Genomic DNA, 22,124 nt, shown 5'->3' with positions numbered 1-22,124 from the left:
GTATCATGACCCTTCTAGAGAGCGAGCATTACCATGACTGTCAGGGAAGATCTGTCCTGGCGTAACTCACTGCTTTCTTTGTTTACTGAAATACAAGAATGCACTTTTACTACAACAAGCGCCTAGTGATGGGAAATAAACCAAAACAGAACAGAGTTTCAAATGTCACTGTTTTTTTTTGTTCAGTGCCTGGCCTGGTTCTCCATTGTATGGGACCTGGAGGGATCCCGTAGCCAGATTAAAAGAGATGGTTTCTCTTTTCTCCTCTGGAAGACAGGGAAAACTCACCGCTTTTGAATGCTTTTGACACAACCCAATTTTCTATTCAAATATTATTGACCATGATTGTGCAAGTTTGGCATTTCAGTTGAATCCGTGAAATCCAACAAAGTGTCTTTTAACATGTGCAAACCACTATCCTGTAATTTTCATCCAGTTGTTTTTGGTTTTGAAAACAGTCCCACAAAGAACATTTTCCATGCTCGGTGCAGCACAAAGGTGGCGTTCATTAGTGATCCCCAAGTGTCATGTGACGCGTTCAATTGGGATCTGAAACCAGACATGTTGGGTAAATTCGTCTGATATTTTATCAACACACAAACAACAAAATGGCATTGTTCGCACGCTCGCTGCAAACCAGATCTGTGTCTGCGGCGGCCATTCATCCGCGCAGCGTCGGGCTCGAGCTGTCTTTCTGTGACGAGATGACGCGCCACTTTATATTTGTCTCCATCTTGGCAATGAAGGCGCCTCTGTGTCCCTATTTGTGCATCAGGCTGAGGGGATTTCTAGGCCGCCACCTGATTCACATTGCTGTAATTGAGTTGTGGCCATAAGCACTACTGTGCCTGCCTGGGCCTTAGGTAATTCACACACCACAAAAGCGCTGTTTTACTCCAGTTTTCACATGATGCCTCGGACACAAAAGTCGCGAGTGAGAAAGTCCAATCTATCGGGAAAAGGGCGGGGAGATTACAGGCAGTATGAGAGCGAAGGAAGGAAAAAGAGTGTAAGAGTTTTTCGTGTAGTGAAGCGGTTCTGTGCCAGAGAGACTAGGGAGTCACTGAGTCTGCAGCACGTGGATAAGGACCACAAAGCTCTTGGTTTCAAATATCTCTCTCACTCTTTCTTCCTCTCTCCTTAGAGCTTAGGAGCTGCAATCGATTCAAGGGGAGATTTCCTTGGCCAAGGACAGGGAGATTGACGTTTTTGGGGTAAGCCCGAATTTGTCGCTCCTGTCAACTCTGTGTAATTGGACTTCTGTACACTCCACATTTGTCTCTGTGGGTACCAAACGCCATTTTGCACACTTTACAAATGGCATTGTTCCTCATCATGTGACGGCCATGCTGGATCTGTGGTTGTGTTCATTGTGTGGCTCATCATTTAGGGTGCTTTTTTTGTTATGTGTTTTTCCCCGTGTCATATCTTCTGCTTTTCTCTGCCTTGGTAAAAGGTCACTGTTTGTGCTCAGCTGAACATCTTTTCAAAGCAGCGGAATAACTTCCAAACACACACAGTGCTCTGTACTGTTTTAGAGGAGTTACTGTATCTTGTGGCCTGCATGCCGCCAGTGGTAGGATCAAGTCTAATCCTGGGTCTGTTGCATCAGAGTTGGAGCGTGCAGCTGGGAGATTTGCTCCGTCATGTTAAAGTGACAAAGACCAAACAAAAACAGCCGTTCATCATTAGGAACTGGCTTGAAGAAGTTGGACCATCACTGGCTGGATATAAACTAATTTATTGGCTCTGATCATTTTTCTTGTATCAGCTGCAAGACGCCGTGGCAGCAGAAAGAATAGTACTATTCATTTTATTCTGACATTTCCCTTCATTTCATTTCATGCTGTTTTGCCAGAACGTTGCTGCAATTGTGACTGACAGGAAAAGAGCGGAGGAGGTTGGTCAGTTCCTCTCAGCCAATCAGGGCGAAAGGCAGAATTTAGTCTTGTCCTGTCCTATTTGGCCTTCTCCTGCCTGTACAAACTTGTGTTTTTCCCGTCCTCTCCTGTCATGTCATGTCACGTCTCGTCCCGTCCTCTCCCAACCTGTCGCGTCCTCTCCGTCTCTTCCTGTCCCCGGGGGGAAAGGCGATCCTTCCCCCCAGAGGAACGCCTCCCTCCATGCTAGCCTTAAAGCAAAAGCAAGTAGGACGGTATGTGTACCGAGATGCCAGCCAATACCCAGAAGTACGAGACTCCCTCCACAAATCGCCTCCCTCATTGGACGGTCACACCAGAGAGGGTGTGTGTTTTTGTGCACAAACACATATTCACACCCCCAGACAACGTCCATGTGTTGTAACTGGGCATGACAAGTGGTCTGGCAGACACTCCCCTGTTAGCAACCAGTCTGGCATACGACTGGCCTATGGACAAGACTTAGGCTGGCACTTCGGTCATATGTGCGTACAACACGGGTTTTCTCTCTCTTCTTTAGCTTCTCCTCGACTCTGCTCCTTGATTTGTTTTCTGGGAGAAAGTTAAACCACTTTGCTGTCGTAGCTTTTGTGAGGTTAGACACTGGAGAAGGCAGCCAGAGAGACATGTTGGAATTAAAATAGTGCAGCTTTTGATTTAGCCTGGCTTTCCCCTCAGTTGTTTAGAGGGCATAAAATTTTACTCACTTCAGTTGTTCATGCTGAAATATCACACTTTTTGGAAATGGTGCAGTTATTCCATTAGCTGCTTCATTTACTCATTGTTGTTTTTATTTTGTGAACTGGCGGAAGGTACGTGCAGTACTCGCATGCGGTCGTTTTCGCTTTTCTCTCACTCTCTGTCTCTGAGTTAGCAGGTTTCTGGGTTTTCATCTCTGAGCAAAGTGGTATTTAACCCCCCCCTTCCCGTCATAATTTAGATCCCGTCTCATAAGTGGGTTGGGAAGCGGCCCCGGCAGTTGATGTGGAACACATGCCTTTAATGATTCACACTCAGTGTGCGGTAGGTCGGCGGTGGCTGCCGAGCCCGCTGCCTCTCCCTCTGCCTAGAATGGGACTCCTGTGTTTTTTTACTTTTTCTGTGTTGTGTTTTTCTCTAACTCCACTCCACACATGGAAACTTAAGGGTTGAAATGTGTTGTTTAGCACAGTGGTTCCGGGGGTAATGGCGCTTCTTATTCTTCTTTAAGACCGGATAGAGTCGAATAATTCCCCTCAGACACCTTTGCTACAGCAGCTTTCATATTTTTATTGTAGATTTAAACCGCCCTCCTTGTGTGGTTTATTTCCCTTTAGGCATTTGTGTTGTTTCATTACTCACTTCATTCATTTGACTGTGTTTGATGTGATTGTGTTGCACATGGGGTCTTTTCATCACTCACATCGTGATTAACTGTTTTGATTTGTCAGATTTACACAAACCTCCAAATCAGGGCAGCTATGGCTGAATAAACCACTTCAAGCTCAGTTGGTATTCGTGCTGCTGAGCTCATTCATTGTGAGGCACTTGAATCCCAAGACCTTGTGTGGCACCTTACTTCCTCACCATCAGCAGAATAGCAGAAGTGTTCCGCAAGTGCTGATGCTCAATTGATTTTAAGTTTTTTGGTTGTGAGAGAACACACCGCCCACAGTGGAAAAAAAATGGAGAAGTTTGACACAACTGTACAAATCTCATTCAAACAAATGATGCCTCTCCCCCACGCACTCCATCCACCGCTCAGCCGCTGGTTTACCTTTCGTTTGCGTGCGTCAGTGTGGACTTTCGGACCGTGCAGTCAAAGAGCGGGGAAATGTGCCAGCACGTGACAGGGAGTGGGCGCTGTCCATCTAAACTGACATAAATTGCTTCCTGTTTTTGCTTTCACCCACCCGCCCCCCCGCCCCCCCTCCCACCTCCTCGCAAGCCTCAGCCAACTTCTTTCCATCCATGCTTCCATCTTTTGTTCTTCCCCCTTTTTCTCTCCATCTCTTTCCTCTGTCTCGCCATCCTGGGTCCCACGCCCCTTTGTTTGGCCTCGTTTGACCTTTCCTTCCTCCACTCTCTCACACATAGTATGTACATCACTCTATTTCCCACACACACACACACACTGACTGGACATCACGCGAGTGTGGTATGAGGACAAACGTCTCACGTCCTTTGTCCTGTCCTTCCTTTCTGCGCAGTGACACACTTCCGGGTAGCCGAAGCATTCGAGAAAGATACTAATGCACTTGCTGACCTTGGATGACAGAGGAGCTGCTCATGTGCAGCGGCTGACGCAAGAAAAGACATGCACCATACATGCCAGGCTGAAGCATTGTATTACTGCGCAGCGGCGATGCAGTCATTGTTTCACTGGCAGCGACGGATCGTATTTTTGTCATGATTCAAGGAAATGTTTGTGTGTGTGTTAGTGGGAGTCAGAATCCGTTGTTGTTTTTTGCATCAGCGGGAGAATAATTTAGAATCAGCTCTTGTGCTTGACTTGATGCCCATGGGTTTACCAGTCCTGTTTAGTGTGTTTTTATGTGGTGGTGCTCAGTTTTTACAATACCCATAATCCACAGCATAACAAAGTGCCACTCGTAAAATGTTGCTTTAATGCAACTATGCCTTTGTGCTGTTTTATGTTCTGTGTTTTGGGTAAATTGGTGTTAATCTATTTTGGGGTCATAAATTAAGCTTTCTGTTAGAACTTGCTCATTGCTCCCGAAGCTGGTTTTGGAACAGCAGAGTGGGTGCTTCAAGTACAAAGTGTGTGTGTGTGTGAGTGCTGAAATTGATGAAGAGACCTCCCTGGATTTGAGTGTTGCTACAAAGCGCACCACCCGATACAGTATGCAAGAAAGCCCCAGCCGCTGTATGCGAGGAGGGCGTAGCTAACAGTACTGAGTAGTCTGCAGTTCCTCTTTGGGGCGCCTCCTGACAGGAACTTGGCAGCGAGGAAACATAAACAAATTCCCTGCGGTGGGCTGGCAGGCTGGGCGGCGCGGTTCCCCCCTGTTACCATACATGCACAGCGCAGCGCAGCCTGGCTCAGGCTATAGCCCCCGCTCAGGCTCAGCAGCCGCAAGCTGTGAGAAATAGATCTTAAAGGGACAGGTGCCGCCTGTGCTCTTTAAAAGGGGGCACAGGCGCGGTCCGTGTCTCCCGCCTGTTTTCCCCCTGTAGCCGCCACAGCCGCGCATGCAGGGCCGACAACGTTCGCTTTCCACTGCATTGTCGCAGACTGACAGTGATGTGTGTTACTCCTGCTGCACTGACCTCTCGGAGGTTTCCAACAACAACACTCAAGTCGCTGCCTGGGGGAGGGAAACTGCTGCCAGGGGTCCCAAAATGCTTGTTTGTGCTGAGGTAGCAAAAAAAAAAAAAAAAAGAAAGAAAGAAAAAAACTGTAGCAATGACGATGTAACAATGGAGGTTTGGGGAGATGGGAGGGAGGAGGGTGTGGTGGGCCCAGCAGTCGTAATACATATGCACTATTCCCACAACCAAAACATACTGTACATGCTTACACACACATACTTATTTATCCACATGTGTGTGTGTGCAGACTCACACGCCTCTAGTTTTCTCTTTCCTTCTCTCTCTCCCTCTCTCTCTCCCTCTGCAAACACAGTAGTGTATTGTGCAGTCGGACCTGGTCCCTGTCCAAAGGCAAAGAGAACCCAGATTGCTGAAACAGAGGGCCCACTACTAACAGGCCGGCCAGCCTGTAGTTGTTATAGCCCGCTATGGCCTTCCAAACCAATGGGGACTGCTGGCTGAGCCCAGAAACTGTGTAGTGTGTCGTCGTGCATGTGTGTATGTGTGTGCGTGCTCTTTCTTTTTGATCAGCCACTGAAGGGTTTCTTGGACAGCGCTCGCATGAGCCGACATGGCACCTCGGCGCAATTTCATAAGCGCTGGTAAAGACATTTGCCTGACTTTTAATAGCTCCTTAGTCTCCACAACATCATCTCGACGCAACCGTGGTTTAATGGTTTAATGACTAGTGCTGGTGGAGATGGGCGGCAGAAGAGAGGGACGATGGTGAGTAAGAGGAAGAGACCCTTCTCCTCCTCCAGTTCTGACTATAGGAGGATTAGATCTGAATAGTGAACTTCTTGTTTTTTTCTGGGATGGTGATGGAGGCAAGAGCCAGCTCACAGTCGGATGCTTGTCTCGCTCATCTGTGTGCACTTCTATGTTTAGAAATCGGAGAATGAATTTTTTGCTTATGGATATCATTGATGGAGCGTTTAGGGAGTAAACACATCCCTAAATGATTTTCTTCTCAAAGTGAACTCAACACATTTGTGTAACCCAGCCAATCTAAATACATTACACCTACATCACTCTGAGTGCTTTCCCATAAGTCATCTCAGCGATGTAATTGAATTGGACCATGAGTAAACCTTTATGCAAAATAATTGCAAACGCCTTAAGAACATGTAAAACAGGAAGTGGTGGGGGGGATTATGTCACTGCCAGACATTTTGTGGAAGTAACAATGCTGTCGTTTCCCCAACTCTGTGTGTGTGTGTGTGTGTGTGTGTGTGTGTGTGAGAGAGAGAGAGAGAGAGAGAGAGAGAGGGAGAATAGAACAGCCAGTGCTCTCTCTGCAAGCAGCAGCAGCAGCAGCAGAGAGGTGGAGGGAGGAGAAGGGGGGTGACAGAAAGCCTTAGGATCAAGCTGTTCCACTGATAGAGCACAGCACAGGCAGCTCTGGTGACACTGCAATGCACAGGAGAGAAGGCAAAAAAAAAGGGGGTGGGGGCGTAGAGGAGAAGATGGCACCAAAAGTGAGTTAGGGAGACAGAAAGAATCTACCCCCACAGGAAGACTGCAGACGAGGACACTGGAAAAGGACGATTGAGAGGAGGAAGCAGACGAGGATGAGCACTCCTGGTGTGGCAGCAGGTCTCCTGGGACGCTATTAGCTGCTGTGTGTGCGCGTGTGTGTGTGCGCGAACGAACACGAGCGTGTGCAGCACGTAATGTTCTCCATTTAACTCAGTGTGGAAGGATCTTCCTAATGCACCAACATGTCCGCGTCTCTGCCGCGTGTTACGTGTGTCCTCGGCACTCACCCTCCCACCGATGAGGTAAAGAAGACGGCATCAAGGGCCCAGATGCATCTCCGCCCCCCCCCCCCCCCCACACACCTACACCTCCTCTCCCAGGTCCCAGTAGGCACATCTCTGTAATGGCCCCTTATCGATCCTGAGGCCTCCTTGTCCACACTCAATGCCCATCGATCGGCACCTCACAAAGAGTCTCACAGGGCTGCTTCACATCCTGTGGCTGCTGCTCGCTGTGTAGCTAGTGTGTGTGTGTGTGTGTGTGTGTGTGTGTGTGTGTGTGTGTGCATGTGTGTAAAACAGTGCTTGTTTATCTTTTTAGAAAAGAAACCCATGTCTGCATGCCTGCGCCTTTATCTACACCTTTTTGCGTGCATGTATGTGTGTAGGAATGTCCCTGTACCTCGCCGACAACCTTCCTGTACCCCGTTAATGTAGCAGGAGACCTTCGGTGAAATCGTCCTGTTGCACCATAAAACGAAGGCTTCGCTCTCATTAAACAATGAACCATCAGGCCTCCCCGTCTCAAACCTCGCAGCATAAAGACATAAACGCCCGACATTAAAAAAAAGACTCACACACAGCCACTCCACACAGCTCCCACTAGAGAGACAAGACAGAAAAAGAAGAAAAGACTCCCTTGCTTCCCATGTCAAAAAAAAAAAGCCTGATTAATCAGTCAAGCCACATGAAAACTTTGCTTGTTATTGTTGCTGCTTGATTTATTGAAGGCCTGGATCTGGGTCAAGCATCCCCCCTTCTTTCTCTCCCTCTCTGTCTCTCTCCTCTCTTCCTTCATTCTTCCCCTCTTTGGCTTCCCCCCCCCCTACCTAAATAAGGGCCCACCCCCCATGTCTCTTCCCTTTGTCTCTCATCTGGTTTTCTGTTTTTGTTAAAGGACAGTTGATTAATGGTGCCATAGACAAAGCCCACAGTCTGCTCTCAGCCCGCGCTCAGATAGGACTCCACTCTAGGTAAACCAAAACACATGTGCTCTGGACAGCCACTGGGGACCCCTGAGGAGAGAGAGGGAAGGAGCGAAAGAGAGAGAGATGGAATGGGGAAGGGGGAAGAAATTAACGGCAATAGTCGCTGATGTATTATATACAGTGATATACTATAGGCTCCTTCCTGCGCTGGAAAATGTGCAGCAAAAGGAAAAAGAGGAGGGACGATGGAGTAGTGTATAACATGCTCAGGGTGTGGCTTTTTACAACATTTGTGGGTAACTAAAATGCAGTTGCACCGTGCTCTCCTCTATGCGTTCATTAAAGTCTCAGGCTCTGGCTCAGTTTCACCTCTCACAGTGCTGGAGTTGCACATATTTACTGATTTTAATGTTTCAAGGAAGACATATCAGCACGTGAGTATTGTCACTCGCCTGCAGGCTCCTCTGACAGTTCCTGTGGAAGAGAACTGCCTTATTGAAAGATAAAGGAGCATATTATTGCTGTGACTCAACTGAGAGCTTTATTGTCCATTGTCTCCATAATGGCAGGGCTCGACACTCATGTCATACTTTATCGCCGTGCAATTCCGTGTTTGCGAACGTGGGTGCATTTGTGTTTGTATGCAGCGCTGACACACTCTAATTGGCTGCGCCTGCTGCCTAAGGTAAACATGTCTCCTCTGGAATTATTACCCATAAGGTATATTGGCTAATAACAATTACTGAACCAGCAACTACACTCTCCTTCAATTCACAGGCGAGCGTCTTCATGTAACTATAAGCCCATATAGACAGAGTGGTGGATGTGACATATGAGAAGAGACGGTTAATGGTGAATTGTCGCTTTGAACATTTCTACAACCTGAGGGGCTGTGGTGTGTTCATGAGTGTATAACTCATCCTTCTGAGACGTTGCAACTAACAAACTAAAAGCTTTTGTCGTAGCAGCAGTTTGTTAAGTGTCCGTTGCAGGAAAACTTTATTATTTGGCACCGAAAGTGTTCGTGCAATGCGAGGACTGGAAGATATGACTGAAGTCGATATTAGCCCTTGATTTTGATTAATAAGTGATTTCTTTGGCGCCTATCTGTCTCTCCTTTCCTGAGCCACGTACGCGTCATTTTCTGAAATGTGATTGCGTTCCGAGTGATTAAACTAATTGGCGGTGTTACCTTTAGTCGACTCTACACTTTGCATTCATCACAGTCTGGTTGTCGTGACTGATGAGACCGCATCAGGAGACTCAGTGTCAGGCGCTTATGTCGTCTATAGCGCCACCTTTGGTATGAGTGAGCGTTGGCTAATGTTAATCAGATTGAGTTAAATGCAAGGTAGTATTTTGAAGGGGGCCGCTCATAAACACATAAGCCAACTTAATATACACGAGAATGATTAAAATGGTTGAGAGGTTCCAAATGTTGGTTTTGATTTTTTTTTTGTTGCTAAATTACGAATGTACTATTTCTGATTTATGAAACAAACAGATTTAAACAGTGTCTAACTTCACTATTAAATTTGCTATATTGATTGAATTAGTTACATTGGATTAGAGCTGCACAATTAATTGCAGTGTAATAGAAATTACATTATGGCCAAGTGCCATATGCACATTGAAGGGGCTGCAATTATATGAATTGTTATTATTATCTAACAGAAAAGTATTTGCACATCCAGAAGGTTAGATGCAAGTGCATAGGAAAGAGTCATTCACATCGTGAGAAAAGGAATTTTTTTTTGGACAAATGTAAAATGTGTCACAACATTGTTTTGCATTGCACCGTAGTGTTGTGTCACTACAGAAACGCCGTAGATGACAAATTATATTTGCAAGACGTAAGAGGAACATGTGAAAGTGAAATTGATAAGCAAAAACGACCATCTGCCAATAATACCACAATATGATGTTAGACTTCTTTGAACAGTTTGTTTCTCACTTGTCTGCTCATAATTATGGTTGAAACGGGCATTATATGATGCACCATCAGTGTCAAAAACAAAAATAAGAGGTATTACAGGGAGGGCACTGGCTGGCTGATCTCATGTTTTTTTGTCTATTGGCTCTTTCAAATATCACCATCAGATTTTCCACTCGGATGTGAGTGGCCTCCTTTCTGCTTAAAAGAACAGTGCCACCACCCAACCTGCAATACGTGGGCCAAAGCAAGCAGGGATTGAGTGTCGGTTTTGAGGCAGAGACCTCCAGGAAGAGTCTAGCTGGTCAGCAAGGTCACCATCCAACAGCAACACCACCAGCACTTTTCGCAAAAGAATTTGTGCACACCCAGAGGGAGGATGGAGCTCTAAAGACGAGTCTGTTGCAGTCATCCGCTGCGTCTCACCCAGACAATATGTGCCTGGCAGCTCTCTGTCTTTCCCAGCTCGCACATGGGATGATCCCAAAGCCTTCCTCTGGGTCTATGAGGGATTAGCAGTGGCATGTGGACAGCCGGAAGAGGAGGCAGGCATAGGGCAGCCAAGCAGTAACTGTAGCCCTGGAGCTATATTGCAATACTGGCAGAAGAAGAAAAAAATCCTCCATCGTCTCCATCCTGTGTCCCATCACTGGTCTGGGTTTGTACAGTGAGGAGTCCCAGCACTGGTTGAACTGGTGTTTAGTGCACAGCATGCATATCCTGCTCATCTAAATGGCAATATTCACATGCTGCTCCTGAGTTAGAGGAGAAAACAATACAGGAGCACCGTCTGAGTCCAAATCCCTGAATGTTTGACACAGATTGGCATGATTGCTCAAGGCTGATGAGAAAAAGCTCTGGGGAGTGTTGGCAACAGGAGGGGTGAGTGGAGCTGGCTGTGAGCGGGGACCGAGATGGGTGGGGTCTTCCTCCGGGGCCTCATCGCAGTCCAGTAGCAGAAGTGCATTTCTGAACTTTACATTTTCCAACCCTGGGTTGTACCATCGTTCTTGCTTAAGTTTCCTTCCTGGGTGCAATACTCACATCAGATAAAAAAACATTGAAAATAAGTTTCTCACGCTCCCGCTCTACGCAGAGAGCTTGCATTGAGATAAGGAACTGGTTGATAGGACATTTGTTTAGTTCTCTTTTTTTTAACTTTGATATTGTCATTAAACATTGCTGGACATGCAGCGGGGGAAAAGACTGTTGCAGAAATCCAACACACAGCTCCTGCACTGTGCATTTTTCCTGGATACCCAGACTGCTATCTGGAGCAGCGGTATAGGTGACGTGTCTCTTGTTGACAGTGTAACCTGCTGTGGGGCCTGAGCAGCGTAGTCCAAACAAGTGCGGTTGTCTCCTCTGATGAGAGCGGAGCTGAGAGTCTCATCTTCACTTTATTAGACTGAGCGCCTGTTAATAATTCATGCCCCACTTTCCCTTGAAGCAAAACCAAAGGCTCAGCTGCGCCTGTCTGTCCGTGTTCCTTGTCATCGGACGTTTAAGCCTTTTCCCATTTTGGACTATGAGTTATTTACTCACTTACCCCCACCGCCCCGGTGCCCCCCACCCCCACCCCCCCACCCCCCACCTGTAATATGCACCTGCCTGGATGAGCAGATGATGATCCCGAGCCGGAGGCGGTGGTACAGCAGCTTTGGCACATATATTTTTATCTTTGTTTTTTGTTAGCTTGTTGTTTTTCTCTGTCATTACCCCTCTCCTCCTCTCCTCCTCCTCTCCTCCTCTCCTCCTCTCCTCCTCTCCTCCTCTCCTCCTGAATTGTATCTCAAACCTGATGTGTACCCAGTACCCAATGTACTCTTTCTCTCTTTCTCTCTCCCTCTCTCCATCCCGAGGGAGTGTCTGTTCTCTCTATATTTCAATGTTTTTTGTCTTTTTTCCTCCCTCCCTGCTCATCGTCTCTTGTTGCACTACGCTGTCAGATTTAGTTATGTATGCACCCCATGTCTTTGATCCCCCCCTCCCCCCTGCACTCCTGTGTTGTGTACATTGCATAACCAACCACTGCTAAGCCTGGAGGTGTACCTCAACTCTCTCTCTCTTTTTTTTTTCTCTCACCCTCATTCCTCTTCTCCTCTGAAACCCCCCCCCCCCCCCCCCCATCTTCCTCTTGGTTTTTTGGCAGCAATCCAGGTCATCACTCCTTCCCTCTCCTCTCCCCTCCATCCTCCCTCCCCTTTCTCCAATCCCAAACCTTGAAAGTTGGTGTGGTTGGTCTCCTTGCCCCTCTCTCTCTCTCTCTCTTTGTGTGTGTGTGTGTGTGTTTGTCTTTCTCCCGCTCCCCTCCCGCTACAGTTGTTCCCTTGCTATTCCTGTATTTCCCCATCCTTTCTCTCCTCTCTCTCTCTCTCTCTACTCATCTCCCTCTCCCTGCCTCCTGCTCTCCACTCTCCCAGTGGTCTCATTAGGCGTGAAGGAGGCTGCCTGGTGTTTGTGTGTATATGTGTGTGTGTGTGTGTGTGTGTCTGTGCATTCTCTTAGGCAAAGTCTCACTTGACTGAGCATGCCACTTGCACTAGCAGAGGCCCAGGCTCCATTATTACCACAAAGCTGTCACAAACAGTATATAAAGTAGCCTCCTGTTGCTGAGTGGTGGGTGAACACAGGCCACTCTCTTAACAACAGCAGCTACCACTGTTCTGCTTCACCTCTCCTATAGTCAAGCTGCTGCTACGGTTGTACAGACCAATGTTCACATGCACAGATATGGAAAATGTAAACGGGAGTGTCAGAAATACATGCACACACACACACACACACACACACACACATGGCCTGGATATAATTTAGCCAGTACCTGCTGATCCTGATACTCAAACCCACATACCAGACACATCTGTCTCTTCTCTGTGATGACACCCCTCCTATGTGGTCCAACCTGTGGGATGTCTGATGCCCCTCTGTCTTCCTCTCTACTGACTGAGTGAGCGATTATGCGTGTGTGTGTGTGTGTGTGTGTGTGTGTGTGTGTGTGTGTGTGTGTGTGTGTGTGTGTGTGTGTGTGTGTGTGTGTGTGTGTGTGTGTGTGTGTGTGTGTGTGTGTGTGTGTGTGTGTGTGTGTGTGTGTGTGTGTGTGTCCACCACTGTTTTGCTAGTGTCTAGTTACAGGGATGGGGCCACGCACAGGAATGGGCCCCTCTGCTGCCTCGCTGGCAGGCCTGACCCCGACAGGCCAACGTCCATTACCACATGAAACCGAAATGTCAAGCGCCCCCCACCACCGCCACCCTCCACCCCGCCACTCCAGCCATTTGTCTTTCTCTGTGGGTCTCAGCCGGCATGGATACACACACACACACACACACACACACACACACACACACACACACACACACACACACACGTACGCACGTTACCTGCTCTCACTTGACCACCCTGACAAGCACAAACATCCACCACAACGTGGAAGTGTCTCTTTGTAGAGATATTCCAAAATGCAGATAAAATAAGTAGTAAGAGGGATCTGTTTTTTTTTTTTTTTGCTTTTACTCCTTATGAATACCAGAGATTCATTTTCTCTGATAAGTTATGTGCTATCGACTGACTCATTGCTTGACTGGAGCCAGCTGCTGTTTAGTTTTAGCTTATCTGCGAGCGGGCTGATCACTTCACTCTGGAGAACATCTTGAAAAACTGAACACCGCCTAATTTTTTCCCACTCAGTCTCCTCTCCACTTTTCTCTTTACCATCATTGAAAAAGCATTTTCCTCCCCATGTTAAACAACCTCAGTCTCAGCCATTATCAGAAAAGCGCACCAGCCAACTCCATCACTTGTTCCCCGCGCATTATCGAGCTACGCAGCCATCTATTTTCATAGATAAAGGACAGAGAGACCCTGCATTCGGGAAAGTGTGTGTGTTATGAGCGCTGCGGCGACACACACATGCTCCCGCACATATATAAACACACGACTTGTTTACAGGAAGCTGTCAGCCGCGCGTCCTTATGATAAATAAACAGCGAAACGTCCCCTTTTTAATGATGGCATATACAGGCTTGCACACCGAATATTGACGGAAAGATTGAAAGCGTTCTCAAGGGCCTTTCCAACATGACATATGGCTCCTGCTCTGTATTTTTTCTCTCCTGCCCTTCATTTTTACCCCCTCCCTCCCCAGCTCTCCCTTTATTTATCTCAGACAGCGGCTTGTGCAGGCATTTGTAGACGTGAGGGATGCCATAAACACATTTATCAAGGGGGACTGCCAATAGGGGAAACATCGGGTGTATGAATGAAAAGAATGTGATAATAAATGCAGACAGACAGAAAATCGCATAACAATGAGAAAGGAGAGAAATGCTAACTGAGTACCTCGGGGATAGCAGAGGGCATCCGTGGAGCCCATAGTGCCAACAGGGAACAGGTTGTTTGCAAGTTTTTTTTTCTACAAACCTGCAGCAGTAGCTCACCGTCTGCCAGCAGTGGCAGCTCCACGCCGCAAAACAACAATGCCACCTGCATTAGCAGTCTGCCCGCGCAGCGCGGAAGATGCCGTATACTCCCGGCTTTGATAAATGTTTCATTGTTTATGCTGTCTCGGTCTCTTCTTTTCTTCTCTTCTCCCGTCTTTCCCTCTCCTCTTCTCCGTGGTGCACGCACTCTGATGAGACTGTTCAGAGACTGGCGAGCTTTTTGCCAAGTGTTGTTTTAAGCGTTAGTCAGGCGTTTGATGTCTGTCTCTATTGTTGTTCGTCGGCCTCCCTGGGCTGAGATCACAGGCAGCATTTATTCATCTGCAGGTTCAGGCTCACAGCTGAGGGACTGCCACCAGCGGGTCCTCCATATCCATTTTTTTTTTTTCATGGCTTCTACTTCTACTCAAATCTATATGCTGCTCCCCCCTTTTTTGACTATTAACAATTGACCTACTTTTTCAATCTAAACTTAGCTGCAGTCAACCCAAGGCGAAGGAGTGAGATGATGGTTTTGCTCATGAATGTAAAGGTGGGGTGGGGTGGGGGGGGGGTCATGGTGTTATCTTTGCTCCAGAAACACACTGGGTTAATTGATGCATGGTGGTGTCACTGTGCTGATTGCTCACTTTTTTGCCTCGTTGGCCTTTTTAAGCTGCTGTTTAACCCCATTATCTGATTAGTTGTATGTGTGGAGGGTTGAGAAGTGTTTTTGTGTATCATGTGTGTGTGTGTGTGTGTGTGTGTGTGTGTTCTAGTCGCTTCACAAAAATGAAGAGCTCTCTCTTTACCTAAGGGGGATGGGGTTTGACAGTACTGTAGCACCCCCACCCACCCTCCATCGTTCTATCGAAACCCCCCTGCCCCTTTACCCACCTTCTCCCCCCACTGCTGATAAATGTGTTTTTCTTTAAGGAAGGAGGTGGTTGGTTGGGAGTTTTTTTTCCTGTGACTGAGTGTGTTTGAGTGTGTGTGTGTGTGTGTGTGTGGCTTGCTAATGCAGTGCAGGGCCATGCGGCGGGGCTACAGGCAGGCAGACTCGAAGGCAGGCCCGCAACCTCGACCCCAGCATCATTTGTTTGGACGAGGGCCGTCAGCGCCTGTCGCGCAGCCCATGATGAAGTGTCAGTCGGTAATTGTCCCCACGAAGCATCCACATCTCAGGGGGTGATGGGGGGAGGGAGAGAGGATGGGGGAGGCAGGGAGCTGACAGAGAGAGAAATGACACCCTTGGCTCCTCCTATGCTCTCTCTCTCTCTCTCTCTGTCTCTCTCTCTTTCTGTCCTTTTTACTCCCCCTTTTTCTTTCCAGTTTTTCCCTCCGTTCCTCCTACAGCAGCAGCTCATATCAAGGTCTGCTGTGTGCCTGCCTCAGACCAGTGGCTCCCATGGTGCTGCAGCTGGGGCCCAGTGGCAACATAACATATGTTTGTGCATCTACTGTACATTCATGTGTGTGTGTGTGTGTGTGTGTGTGTGTGTGTGTGTGTGCATTAAGTAGATCAGAGCAGAACAATATGCCTCAGTGTTTGCACATTACCCAGTGTGTAACTCTGTGGTATGTTCTTTCCTCTGTCATACGAGTGCCACTCCTCCTCATCGAGCTCTACATTATTTCCATCTCATGCTCCCCACGTCTCAATTAGCTCTTATGCCTTGTACTTCAAATGGGCTATTTATTTTTGTAAACATGCTCTTGAAAGCCTCTTTGGTCAGAACACTGGAAGCCTGTACTTCCCTAACCTTCCAGATACATAGACATTTTGTAGTGCAGGACGTTTTGGTAATTAGATTTAGCGTGGGTCTTATATTGATCGAACGATGTCTCTTTGTAATGAAAAGCTTTTACAGAACGGCGGCAGCTATATATAGTGTGATCCATAATGCGTTACGGTACGGCAGGGGCCTTAATGCACATCGCCCAGGCTCCTGTGCATAAATCGCCAGCAGAGGTATGAAGTCAGAGCCCAATATAAGTGGCTCCATGATGAAGGAGTAGGGAGGGAGGGGGGGTCGCATAGATAGATAAGAGGAGGGGAAAAGAGAGATGTAGCAGAAGAGGAGATTAAAGAACAGACAAAAGATCAGGTAAATCAGCGGAGAATGGAGGGGGCGGTATGAAAAACAGCATGAAGGAGAGAGGATCTAACATGGAGAAGAAGGATAGAAGATGAATACTGAAGGGAGGGCAGGGCAGGAAATGGAGATGTGGAAAAAGGCGAAGCAGCCAGGAGATGAGGATATGAAGGAAACCACCTTGAGATATGAGTCCTATCTTTCCAGTTTCCTCATTCCTCCATAAGGCAGCCTCCCATCCCATCTCCACCATGGGAAGAAAACTGTAATACATGCTACATCAGCAATAAGGCTCCCTATAGAGGAAGAAGGAATTAAAGAAAAAAGAACAAATGGAGGGCAGACGGAAGTAAAATTGAAAGATGAATTGTGGGAGAAGAGATGGAGAAGAAGAAGAAAAAAAAGTGATGTAGAATAACAGACCTGCAGGGGAGGGAGACTCCATTATTTTGGCATGTGGCTCCCTATGACACCCCGAGGACAGCAGTCGAATTAGAAGGAGGCAGATAGGAAGGGGAGGGGGTGAAGAGGGGGGGTCTCCCAGTTCCTGGTCCTACTGTGTGTCTGTGTGTTGGTTGGCAGCAGGTGGAGCAGCCTGCCACTCCTGCTGTCTAAATGAGGAGCCACCCTCCTCTCTCTCTCTCTCCCTCTCTCTCTCTGCTATCTCTTTAATGGGGTACTGGCCTGTGGCGGTGAAACAGCTCCCTCCGGAGCGACACACACACAGCATGCACACACACTGATCATACATTATAGCCACTCCTGGATGCCCTTGCACATGGTGCGATACACAGACACACACACACACATCCACCGAAATCGAGAAGCTAGGGAAACCACAGCCACGACCCCCCCCCCCCCCTAAATTATGCCCCAGTCTGTGAGATGATGAATCTGGTTGGTGATTAGTTAGTTGAGGAGGGAGGCACACTGCTTAGGCCCTTTAATGGGCCATAATTTGGAAGATAACTGTATTGTCCTATCTCTCTTGACATTTAAATCTAATCAGACCCTGCTGGTTAGCACTGTGGTCCAAGACGAGGGAGGCTGGGAGGGATGAAAGGCTGCTAGCAGAGAGGGATTGGCCCGTAGAGGGGCGTTCATCCTACACTCAGAGACTAAGCAATTAGAAACAAGCCCCAGACACACACACACTATTTCCTTATTTTTTGTCTAACTGACAATCAGAAACAGAATAGCACAACAGATACACACAAATTCACTTCCCCCTTACACACAAACACACACACACACACACACACTCATGTGTGCATATGTTCACATATCACAAGGGAGCCACTCCAAGGTCTCTTCTCAGCTCCTTATTACCTCCGATGAGATGCTCAGTTTGATTAACACTTCTCTTTCATCCTCTTCATTAGCGAAGGAAAGCCACTGCAGCAGCCGCGGCCCATGAAAAGGGGGCATGAATTAGAATCCACTTACTCCACAGACTGCTACTAATTCCATACAATGGTGGTTAATGGTGGGGAGTAATAGGAAAAGGGTGTTTCTAATTGTTTCTCTGGACGGTGTGCGGCGCGCGCGGCAGCAGCTGTTTCCGTACAGCGAACCCGGGGCGGCTCTTATGGCCTGAACAAAGGCCAGTCCCGTGTCGGAGGGCCCGCACTACTCCGTTCGATAGAGCTGGTGAGCAATAAATGCGTGTAGCCGAGCCAATTTCCTCTGGCGAAGTGTCCTGCTGAGTGGAGGAGCCGGGCCCCAGTCAATGAGAACCACCTGGTGCTGAGGGAAGTGATTAAGGTTGGCACCACGGTGAGCGAAGAGCTGTTTTGTTAAGGCAGATTGAGATGCGGAGAGGGGGTCGCTCACCCGAGTTTGGGTTGTTGGAGAAATATTGACGTTAGTTTTTTTTTCTTGTCAGAACAGGATCTGAGGCGCAGTGTTGTTTTGTTGGTGCTCAATTAGAGGAGATTATTTTGGTTTCAGCATGTGTTTTAGGTTGTCACGCTGGTGTTGATGGCAGAGTCGGTGGGAGCGCGGGGGCACACCACAACAGTGGCGGTGTGTGTTCGTCTCCCACGCGGACTACATGCATACCAAGTTGGAAGTCACGATAGTTCAAAGAGTGGCTAACCATGAAGAACACGGACACTTAGTCTACAGCGACGGGAATTTTCGTCACAAACCACAAAAATTTGTCAGTGAATGCGAAGGGAATGGTGATAATATCTGCAGGGTACGAGGTTGGGTTACAGAAAGGGCCCACCAGACTCCTCGCTGAATGCCATCAACTGGAATCCAGTGTGATCCATTACAGTATATGTCACTGTGACATTTAATAAAAACAGCCATTACAGTAGCCATCTTGAATGTGTTTGTGAGCATAAGCTTCGCCAGGCTCGGAGATCCGAGCAGAAACATTAAAAACCAGTGGTGCGCAGCTGGTGTCTCCTCCTTCTGGCAGTGAGAGCAGTTGCACAAACGCTGTAATGAGGAAAAGCCAAACCAGTGGTAATCTGTGTTTATCCTCATCCATCACTTTCCTCTGTAGGCTGTAATATTTCCTCTGTGTGACGAATTGCTTTTTTTTTTCTCCCCTTCTTCCTTTTTAATCTGGAGCATCGGTTGCTTCTCTTTGGACGCCGGTGTCCGCCAAATCCGCCATGCTCCAAGTTGCTGTGTCCGCCTACTCCGTTGCTATAGTTACTCCCCTCCTCATCTCACCAGGTGTTGCAGGGTTGCTGCCTGTGTGCCAGTGTTGGAGTGAGATTTACCTGCTGGTGATTGGCTTAATCAGCATTATGTGAACATGTTTGCCAAGGGCTTAAGTGTAACAGACATTCAGGCCTAAAACCTAATTTGCGAAAATTCTCCTCAAGGGACCTCCATCTTCTCCAACATGACTGCAGTAAAAAGGACAATATTTTCTTGTGTTGTCATAGTTTTGACCATCATGTCGTTGTAACACCCCTGTACTCAATAAAGTGAAGGAGATTTAAGGACACAGCAACATGGCTACAACCAAACAAACAGTCAGACAGTGGTTGGTTTGTTTAATCATCCAAATAAGGTATGTTTTAAAGCCATATCATTACTTTTTAAAATGTTCTTTTTATGTTATTGTTATTATTACCAATAGAAATGGCAGACGAAACCATAAAAAAACAAGACCCAAGATGTAATAAGCTGAAATTACCCTTTAAATAAATAATACATTATTCTGGTGCTCCTCATTTCCTTAGAGACAACCCCCTAGAGCTCAGCCTCCCAGCCACTGCACTGCTGAAGGCTCCTTCACTTTGATGTTTATTTCATTTATTTGACCTTTTAATTCAACCAGTCATGTCAGATCTTTCTCTGCTACCTAGGCTGCTCACGCTGCGCTCACTTTGTGTGTGTGTGTGTGTGTGTGTGTGTGTGTGTGTGTGTGTGTGTGTGTGTGTGTGTCGTAGTGGTGGAAAGCTTCAGTATTTAGTTGTGGAAAAGTGTGGCACAGTGCATGAGTGTGTGTTTTATCACGGCTGAGTGAACGTTGGCTCGTGGATAATAGCGCTGATCACATTTGATGATGGAAATACCACAGGGGACTGTGTGTTTGTGTGTGTGTTTGTGTATGTGCAGATCAAGGAGGCCGTGATGGTCCTGGTTGGTTCCTACGTCTTCATCCAGTCGCTTCTCTTTCTTCATTCCGGCCTGCTTGTCTTCAGCTCTCCTCCGTCCAGCCTCTGCCTGGTGTCCTCATCGTCCCTCTCTCTGTCTGTTTCTCTTTTAATCTCTGTTCATCTCTCCCCAGTCTGGGTCTTGGCATTTAGGCCTCTAATTGAGCTGGCGTCACTTTGAATACCTCATAAAGCAGGAACAGCAGAGAATCCCGTCATTGTTTTCTGTGTCCTGCACTCAAGGGAGAGTGGGCAGGGCTCTGGTTGTGTGCCTCTCTGTGTGTATGTGTGTGTGTGTGTGTGTCGGAGAGAGAGAGAGAGTTTGAAGGAGGGGGGATGGAGAGAAATAAATAGAAAATATTTTTACGATTTTATTAAAGTGAATTGTTTATTTGTGTTTTGCGTGTGGATCCGTTTCACAGCAGCTGTTTGTCTGGCTCTCTGCTGTAGTTCTGACAACATACCCACACTAACCATTAGAAACAGATAATTGGCTTAATACAACTTTAAAGAAGCCATCATAACAATTTCAAGTACTTGTCCGTTGATGCTGAAACCATCAGGAGAAAAATTGATGAGTCAACTGGACTCAGTAATGAGGCTACACCCATAGGCCACGTCCACACTGCTATGTTTTTCTTTTAAAATGCTGCGTCTACACCTGACCCTGTTTCAATTTGGAAACTGTTTGGCTCTCATCGGCCTTGACGACCAGTGGTGAATACATCATGATAATACTGATCTTGTCGTCTTTGCTGGCAGCTCCCAAGGAATTCAATTCCTCATCATTGCTGTCCCTCTTTTTTTTGTTGCAACAATTCAACTGCAGAGAAGTCCTGAGTCCAGAGAAGAATCTGCTTCCTGTTTACACTTTCTGGCTCATGCCCAGTATATGTGATTTTTCAGGTATACAGTTATATGCGTTTTCAGGGGTGGTATGGTTTGATTTGATTTGATTTGATCAACTTTATTAATCCCAGAGGGCAATTCTGTTCGGCAGTCCACCAAGAACAATAATAATAATAATACAAGCTCATCCACAACAGCACATCAATACAAACTCAACAATACAGACTCATCCACATTCATACATATGCACAGGTGCTAGTTTGTATTTACAATGTCAGTGGAAGCAAAACATGACCTTTGTCTCCCGTTTGGCCTTCCAGCGTGTAAAAAATAAAATAAATAAATAAAAAATTAAAAATCAAGAATCAAAAATAGATCAATAAATGAATAATCAAAAGAAAAGATAAAAAATTATTATTTCCACAAGCTTGGGTCTAGATTTAAGAGTCTGATAGCAGACGGGATGAATGATCTGGAGTAACGGTTAGTTTTCCGTAGTGGCGCTTTAAGACGGCGCCCTGAGGGCATCAGTACAAATTCAGATGACAAGATATGGTCATGCTGATTAATAATTGCTTTTGCTTTTTTAGCCACACGTTTATCCCAAAGGGAACTCAAGTCATCCTGCTGCACCCCTATTATTTTGGAGCACACCTTTACAATCTTATTCAGACAATTTTTGTCTTTAACACCCAAGCTGTTGTGCCAACAGATAAAAGAAAATGTCAGAATACTTTCAATAAAAGACTTGTAAAACAAGGACTGAATCCTCTTACTGACATTGAATGAATTTAACTTCCTGAGTAGGTAAGATGGAGATTGTTCTTGTTTGAAAATGCAGTTTTATATGTTATAGTGTACGAAGCCATTACAGTACCGGATGACCGTTAGTTAGCATTAGCATTAGCCCGATGCCATTTTCTCTACAGAGCTATCTGGCACCCTCAGCTCTGCTTCACCTGACGTCAACATACTACTTCTGTTTGTGCAGAGATCATTTCATGCCGACGTTGCTAACATAACCAGATGTAAATATTTATATATTTTGGACCTGTCAAAATGTATCAAACAATTATTTCTATACTATTAAAAAAAAATCTGGAAAATGTATACTTTTATTCTGCACCCCTAGACGTTCTGTGGATGTATTATTTTTGAAAAATTAATCGCTTTGATGAAAAAGTTATAGTTCATAATTCATTGTTTCATTGTGCGTTGTAGCATCAGAGATATTACAATGACAAATTCAAGAAGTTATTTGACTGTGAGTGTAGTACTGTATCCT

General features: G+C 46.6%; 1 protein-coding gene across 6 annotated transcripts in view; it reads left to right on the top strand.

The window, feature by feature from the left end:
• The window catches only part of raraa (retinoic acid receptor, alpha a), a 146,742-nt gene that overhangs the window by 16,763 nt on the left and 107,855 nt on the right, over nucleotides 1-22,124 (top strand). For 3 of the 6 annotated variants that reach the window (XM_085761700.1, XM_085761701.1, XM_085761698.1), the window contains exon 2: nucleotides 1,145-1,214. The exons of the other annotated variants lie outside the window; for them this stretch is intronic. The gene's annotated coding sequence lies outside the window, so the exon portion shown is untranslated. The remainder of the gene's footprint in view (nucleotides 1-1,144; nucleotides 1,215-22,124) is intronic. 6 annotated transcript variants of the gene reach the window in all.

This window comes from Trachurus japonicus, chromosome 19 (genome assembly GCF_045865225.1).
Source record: "Trachurus japonicus isolate A0001 chromosome 19, Traja_1.0".
NCBI lineage: Eukaryota > Metazoa > Chordata > Actinopteri > Carangiformes > Carangidae > Trachurus > Trachurus japonicus.
The sequence above is the reverse complement of the archived record's forward strand: the minus strand, read 5'-3'. Positions and strand labels throughout refer to the sequence as shown.